Source organism: Triticum aestivum, chromosome 2B (assembly GCF_018294505.1).
Source record: "Triticum aestivum cultivar Chinese Spring chromosome 2B, IWGSC CS RefSeq v2.1, whole genome shotgun sequence".
In the NCBI taxonomy this organism is placed as follows: domain Eukaryota; kingdom Viridiplantae; phylum Streptophyta; class Magnoliopsida; order Poales; family Poaceae; genus Triticum; species Triticum aestivum.
In genome coordinates, this window is record NC_057798.1 from 342,869,181 (window position 1) to 342,877,737 (window position 8,557).

Genomic DNA, 8,557 nt, shown 5'->3' on the forward strand with positions numbered 1-8,557 from the left:
GCATAACTAGAACCAAATATAGCCGTTCAAACTGGTATTGATGCAGTCGAGCGGCACAATTCCGACTTGCACATAATGAACAACACATTGTGAATGACTGAAATAAACAAGGCATAAATGATCAGTACAACAACCAAATATAGCCATTGAAAACTGGACAGAGTCTCACTGGAACCAACCTAACAAGCAAATATAGATAAATAGGGCATATGCTTGAAAACTGGACAAATGCTCACTGCAACCAACCTAACAAGCAAATATAGATAAACAAGGCATCTACTTGAAAACTGGACAAATGCTAAAGAAAAGCAACCTAACAACCAAACTACAGATAAACAAGGCATATGCTTGATAACTGGACAAATGCTCACTGCAACCAAACTAAGACAAAATACATATAAATAAGGCATCGACTTGATAACTGGAAAAATGCTCACTGCAACCAACCTAACAACCTAACACAGATAAACAAGGCATCTACTCACTATAAACAACCAAATATAGCCATTCGTTAAACTGAAGTGGACAATTCATACTTAGACATCACATAGCCCTATTGAACAATACAAGTTTGCATAACTGAAATAATTAAACAGGGCACTGTTATAGCACCGCACGACAAATGCTACTACAACAAAGGGTACGAGTTAGCAAGCTAGAAAAGGTAAGATTTGCTGATAGGATGTTGACTCACATTTCATGGACCGGATCCTTCCAGTTGGAAGAGCACATACCCATGGTGGAAGAACCTTTGTGGGTGCCCTCCTCGTGGTCGTGGTCGTGGTCGATGAGATCTGACTTGGCAATTGAGGATTCCAAGCCGCCGCCGTAGAACGTATCCTTCAGAAATGACAAAAAATGGGCTCGATGGCATATAAGGATCGCAAATCCTTGACCGCTTGGCGGAGGAGATCAGCGGCAGGGCCGTTGAAGAGAACGAAGGCGGTCGAACCAGAGGGGTTGGGGATGGACCACGTAACCTGTGACATGGCTCGCATGAAGCCGTCGCTGTCGACAAGCTTGATGTCGTAGCCAGCTTTCCCGAGATACAGTAATACGCAAGCCCGCTGACATGAAGCCTTTGACATGGCAACATAGTCAACGTCTTTGCCGGCTTCCATGGTGACGTGTTGCTCTGGGATCGACAGGTCGGGGTGAACGACAGCCACCTCGCCAATGTCCACCGGAGAGGCCATGCTAAACCACTTCTTGGCCGAACGCTCGTCGGGCTCCCCGAGATACATGGTTGAGCTTAGGCTGCGACATTCTGGAGCAGGGGATGTGGATCTGGTGGGGAGGGATACCACATGCCTCATCTAAAAATTCAGGGGAGTGGGGCGACGGTATGGGAATCGCTGGGTAACCTGAAGGTTATTATCTAAGGTAGGAGGAACGGGCAGACCGGCATGGGTTGGCACCGGCGGCGCCGGCGGCGTCCGTGAGATAGGGTTCCAGGAGGGAGGCGGCGGGTGGGGGGACTGTGGTGGGGAGGGTTGTGGTGTTTGAGCATACGCGTGTATAAAAATGCCAAACGAAATCCGTGTGCCTACCAAACCGTGGCCGATGCCGCCCGCGATCTGAGTCATGCGTTCTAATTGGCTAGAACCCAAACCCCACGGATCATACGTGTGCACCGTTGGATGCTCCCAGATCGAACGGCAATCCTCAGCCCTTTCGACAGCACATGCAGTACATGGGTAAGCACTGTGCGCATGCGTCTTCTAGCTTACGCTTCCTTCTCTTGTACGTTTTCTAAACAGGCTACCGTTTCCCGCTACTCCTCTCATCGGTTTCCCGCCTCTTCTCCCATCGGTTTCCCGCTACCAGTGTCAGTGCTCATTGAAGGCTAGGCGGTGACACACCAGCCATCGCACACAGTTTCTAAAAGAACAAATGTGCGTGATAGGAGGGAGTAGGTCCCATAGAGTGACCAACGTGAGCAAAATGGTGCATGTACTGGCTTAACCGTGTGCGATGCAAGTGCGTTGTAAAATCAGCACGACTGCGCAAGCGCGAGCAAATGGTGGAAATACTGGTTTAACCATGTGCGATGCAAGTGCGCTGTGAAATCACCACGACTGCGCAAGCGCGAGCAAAATAGTTTCCTAGGCATTTAATGTCCATAATTCAAATCTGAACTTCAAATACATGCTCCAGTTCACCAAAATGGCTAGAAAAATTATACATGAAGTTGGCATGGTGTCACGTCATGGCACATATATGTCATGGTAAAAACATTGTCCAATTTGGGCCAAGCTTTATTACAAACCTCAAATGAACTCTGAAAAGGTTGAAAGTTGGCATGGTATCATCATTTCACCCACATAGCATGTTCTAAAAAGTTGAGAGGGTTACGGCAAAAACTGGATGCACTTCGTGTGCAGAATGGACAATCTCTTTCGAAGTATCAGGGTTTCGAATGAAAACTCATCTGTTACAAAGGGATTTCACTTCTTTGAACTTATTTGAACTCCAAACTTTTTGTGTCTTCAAAGTGCACCATTCAAAGCCACATCATCAATTTTCAACCCTTCCTGACTTCATTTGGTATTTTTCATGTATTTACTGATTTTTTTTGAGCTAAATGACCCTGAAATTGAAAAGCACTTCAAATGAACTCTGAAATGGTTGAAAGTTGGCATGCTATATATCATCATTTCACCCGCATTACTTACCTCTTACAAATCAGAGCTTCTCTCAACAAGAAGCCTTGTGGTTCCGATAGGGAAACGTGTTTCCCTTGTTGTCGAAACATAATCACGGCTTCTTTTCACCTTGTATTTTCTTCTACGGGCAACATGGGACTACATGATATCCATGCTGAAATTTAAACTTATTCAGGGTTCGTTTGGCCTTTTTATACACTAATTTCCTAGACATTTAATGCCCATAATTCAAATCTGAACTACAAATACATGCTCAAGTTCACCAAAATGGCTAGACAAATTGTACATGCATGTGTCCTTGGGCGCATGTTTAATTAGGTTCCATGCCAGGAATGGGAACGAATGAAAACCGTACCGGCGTCCTGGCTCGTCCTCAAACATTTGGGATCTCGTTTTTTATATCCCCATAAAATCACCAGAAAGTCATCAAAGGTGGCATGGTGTCACGTCATGACACATATATATCGTGGTAAAAACATTATCAATTTGGGCCAAGCTTTATTACAAACCTCTTACAAACCGGAGCTTTCTCTCAACAAGAAGCCTTGTGGTTCCAATTGGGAAACATGTTCCCCTTGTTGTCTAAATGTAATCACGACCTCTTTTCGCCTTGTATTTTGTTCGACAGGCAACATGGAACTACATGATATCCATGCTGAAATTTAAACTTATTTAGGGTTCGTTTGGCCTTTTTATATATACACTAATTGAGTTTCCTAGGCATTTAATGTCCATAATTCAAATCTGAACTACAAATACATGATCAAGTTCACCAAAATGGCTAGAAAAATTGTACATGCATGTGTCTTTGGGTGCATGTTTAATTAGGTCCCATGCCAGGAATGGGAACGAATGAAAACCGTACCGGCGTCCTGGCTCGTCCTCAAACATTTGGGAACTCGTGTTTTAAATCCCCATAAAATCACCAGAAAGTCATCAAAGGTGGCATGGTGTTACGTCATGGCACATATATGTCATGGTAAAAACATTGCCAATTTGGGCCAAGCTTTATTACAAACCTCTTACAAACCGGAGCTTTCTCTCAACAAGAAGCCTTGTGGTTCCGATTGGGAAACATATTCCCCTTGTTGTCGAAACGTAATCACGACCTCTTTTGCCTTGTATTTTGTTCGACGGGCAACATGGAACTAAATGATATCCATGCTGAAATTTAAATTTATTCAGGGTTTGTTTGGCCTTTTTATATATACACTAATTGAGTTCCCTAGGCATTTAATGTCCATAATTCAAATCTGAAGTACAAATACATGCTCCAGTTCACCAAAATGGCTAGAAACATTATACATGAATGTGTCCTTGGGTGCATGTTTAGGTCCTATGCAAGGAATGAGAACGAATTACAACCTGGCCGGCATCTTGGCTCATCCTCAAACATTTGGAATCTCGGTTTTAAATCTCCATAAATCCAAAACTCACCAGAAAGTCATTAAAGCTGGCATGGTGTCACATCATGACACATATATGTCGTGGTAAAAACATTGCCAATTTGGGCGAAGCATTATTGCAAACCTCTTACAAACTGGAGCCTGTCGCAAGAACCCTTGTGGTTTCGATAGGGAAATGTGTCCCCTTGTGGGCTAAATGATAACCGCTCCCTCTTCTAGCCTCGTTTTTTTTTCTACACGCAACACGTACGGAACAACGGGAGATTCGCACTGAACTTTGAAATTATTCACGGTTCGTTTGACCCTTTTTATTCATCAATTGTGTTTTCTAGGCATTTAATGTCCATAATTAAAATCCGAACTACAAATACATGCTCTAGTGCACCAAAATGGCTAGAAAAAACGTACATGTGTCCTTCGGGTACATGTTTAGGGTTCGTATGGCCATTGTATATATTACTAATTAAGTTTTCTATGCATTAAATGTAGTCCATAATTCAAATTTGAACTACAAGCACAAAATGGGTGAGAAATCGTACATGTGTCATTGGGTGCATGTTTAGGTCTCATTTAAGGAATGAGAATGAATTACAAACTTGTTGCCGTCCTGAAACATGAGAATCTCGGTTTTTAAATCCTAATAAATCAAAAACTCACCCAGAAACATGAAAGTTGGCCTGGTTTCATGACATGGCACATATATGCCGTGGTAAAAAAATCGTCCAGTTTGAAAAGAGGCGCACACATTAGTAGCCAACGAAGTCCTTTTTGAAACAATAAGCTGACACGTTAATATCATTTAACATCCCAAAATTTTCCAAATTTTGGAATGTTAATATTTGTTATCATCGAGTGGAATGTTATGATTTTTAGGGTAAATTAAAATCTTTTTGAGTCTTGTTTAAAAAAAAATCAAGTTTGGATTTCTTCTCTTGCGGACTCCTATGAAATATTTGAAAACACATTCAAAATTACGGAGTGAGAATAAAATGACTTTCTCAAATATGTGGACAAATGTTTCGTAAGGGATCTAACTAACTATTAGTAGTTCTTTGGAATTTGGAGGTTCTCTTTGAAGTTAACACTTATTTGCATTTAGTGATTATTTGATTTCCACCAAATATGTGAGGAGATAATATGACTTCTCCAGAATTATTATTGGAAGTATTTAATGTTTCTTCTTTGGAATTTTTGGCATTCATAAGATGCTAAGAACTATGTTGGTAAAATTATGCAGCCCATAGTGCATTATCGAAACATGTACGTACACAAAACTATTGCTTATTTATTTATGAAATCACTTTTCCTAGGCTAGAAATAATCAAACGGAATATGTGAACAAGATCTAAATAACAATTCTGAGAGAGCGAGCAATTTATTCATTGATTATCTAGTCTAATATTGTTATTAGTTATGCTTTTTCTCTATCAGCCCATCTATCTTTTTTTTTTACCCTTGGGCTACCTTTCCCACTAAGGCCCATCTCTCTTTCACTTAGCGCAAACCCATGCGCTGGTCTTCTTCTATCTCTGTTCGTTCAATTTTCAGGAACACAGAGAGACACGCATGACACCTCCACCTCTTCCTCTCCCTCTAGTGCTAACCACAGACATTCTTTCGACTTTCCACCAACACGAAAATTAAAGAGGAATGCCAGGAGAACCCATTCAGGGAATTAAAACTCAACTTCGTTGCTTTAATTGAACGAACAGATCCGTGAAACGTACATGCACAATCAACCATTAATGGCCACGGTGAGTTCCCTTGATCTCCCCGAACCGACCCCCTCTTCCCCTATAAATAGGACCCCGGAAAGCACAACATATCTATCCATCCCTAAGCCCGAAACCCCTCTCTGTCTCGCTCTACTACGCGAGCAATTGCTCGCCGGAGTTCGACAATAGCATCAAAGTCCGACGAGGATTCCGTCGCGAACGAGGTAGCCCAAGCCCCAACACCTCCACTTTCTCTCCCATTGTTGATGCTCATCTCTGTGACCCCTTTCCCCTCTCTAATTCGCAGCAGGAGAAGGAGAACCGCGAGGACCGAGCCTCACCGCCGCCTTGCGCAACTTCAGTCGCTCCTGTCGAGTGAAGGAGAAAGCTCTTGAGATCCTTACGGAGTCCATGAAATTCTCCATCCCCATCTCTCCACTGTCCGCTACTTCCAAGACCTTCGGTTTGTCAAATCCGCGCCGGGCCGTCCAACTCCGGCAAACCCTCACGGTGAGCACTCAGCCATTCTTTGAAACCGTGTTCTTAGGTGGAGGGGCGTCCACCAATCACAGCATGACACGTGGCAGATCAGTTTTGATCCCGTAATACATTTTCAGAAAAATATCCAAACTTCAAAAAATCATATCTCTTCAACCGCTTATCCAAATTTGACAAATAATATATCCCCGGATTGCTGAGAACATCTAGTTTATTATAAAATTTTGAAATGTCACTTTTGGGAAATTTAAACATTAGTTTTTATTTGAATGGTAAAATGAGTACTTTTACTATATCTTTTATTCTATAAATCATATAAAAATGTTTTATATATGAAAGTTGGGCCTTAGGACCTCAACTTTCTGTTAGAACTCATTGCATAATTTTTTAGGAATGTTTAGTTGATGTTTTAACATCAACACCGTAGTTTGACCTTCTTTGATCATCGTTTTATAACCTCGTTTAAATAAAATTTGACTATAGGTTCAATCTCTTAGATGGATTCCTAGAAACCCTCTCTGGTCATTTGAAACCACTACAAAATTTGGAGTTACAAGACTAAGAATTTAATTCTTTTATCTTGAACGTATGCCATACCCATTCCATTCAACACCAGTCAAAATATTTCGTTCGAACCCATTATAGACTTTGTCGTAGAACCCGGTGTCACAACCCTTCAAACCAAATCCTCATTTAGTATCAATATTAACCAACCCTAGAATATGACTATGTCATATTTTCTTCCAATACCACACCTGATCCTATATCAACCCTAACCATGCCCTAGAAATTATGATAGTGGCAATCGAATAATTTGTGTTGTTATTTGGATATTCATTTGGATTTTTATTATGTGTTGAATGCTTGCTTGAATCATTGTTATGTGATGTGGATATGCCGAATTTTACTTGAGTTATTTATCGTGTTAGATTGCGATGAGTGCGAAGGTGAATTCTATGAGAAGGTAGAACCTTGTGACTGTGAAATTGAAGGCAAGTTGCAATTTGATCATACTCTGACTTATATTATTTAAATTATGCATATCTCTCTAAATGTAATATTATGCATGTTTTACAAAAGTTTGCAAATTATTTTTATTAGCTAGAGCCTTAGGTTCAAGACTTACTACCATGCTTGGCCGCGCTTGCACAAATGGGTGGGTTGAAAATCAAACAAGTTTTAAACATATAAACTTGCCTTCTTTTGGGCAACGTTTTGTGACAACTTTTGAAAAACAAAATTATATACTATTTTACTTCTACTCCTTGGGCGGAATGGTATTGACGGGAGCGTCTACAAGTGATTGCGCCATTGGGGTCTTGCAGTGAATGCGCCCGACTGTGGTCTTGCACACATGTTTTTTGTGGGGATCGCCGTCTAGGGGACATGCTACTATGGGCTCTGGCTTAGCTTAGTACTAACGGGAAACCCTGCCCCAGGACCGTCATCGGAGAGAGGCCTTGGTGCAGAAGTTGCGGGCGACTTGGCGGTATATGGGGCTGTTACGGAAAGGTTTCGTCACAATCTCCTCCTAGTCGTACACCCAAGTGTGTAACGGTAAATGGAGTTGGTTGTGTCATATGGGGAACGTGTACGACCTCTGTAGAGGGTTTAACCTAATCGATTAGCCGTGCCCCTAATTATGGGCAATTTTGAGCAATTGAAGACTTTGACTGAAGAAGAATCTCCCCTCTCTTTTCAAAAAGTCTGTTTTAAGGGTTAAAGTTGAGGATTGAGCACAGGGAATGTGTTTCACCTCAACCTTATGTATGTTTTAAACTATTTTGGAGAATGAGCACTGGTGCGTATATCCAAGTGTCTCACTCCTACCTTTTATACTAAAAACTATTTTTATTTTAAAAGGGGTTTATAAAATTTAGTATAGGAGAAAATTGGCTTTATGCAACGGAAACCTCCACCAATACTGCCCTGCATATATATTCTGTTAAATTTTCCTTTGCAACTTGCGAGTACATTCCACGTACTTACCTGCACCTGTCATGTGTAGATCTCAACAGATTAAGAGACGATAGGGTTATGGTCTACACTCAACGAGCCCAGTGGCGTTAATGGAGCCCTAACTTAGCAACTATGTATTACTCCGCTGTATTATGTGTCAGCATTGAGCTGTGTCAATGGTATGTATTTTCTTAATTATGGATCTACCGTTGTAGTAAAATGATGTATGTTTTATTGATATTCATTCTTGTTACTATGTGTGCTAGCTATGACCCAGGGATAGCACAGTAAGCATAGAGACTTGGATTTTACC

At 41.4% G+C, this 8,557-nt stretch overlaps 1 long non-coding RNA gene across 1 annotated transcript; it reads left to right on the top strand.

The window, feature by feature from the left end:
• Window positions 1-5,642: 5,642 nt before the first annotated feature.
• On the top strand, window positions 5,643-7,284 carry LOC123041228 (uncharacterized). Its single transcript, XR_006418429.1, has 3 exons — window positions 5,643-6,011; window positions 6,095-6,297; window positions 7,215-7,284. It is a non-coding gene; the product is annotated as an uncharacterized lncRNA (long non-coding RNA).
• Window positions 7,285-8,557: the final 1,273 nt, after the last annotated feature.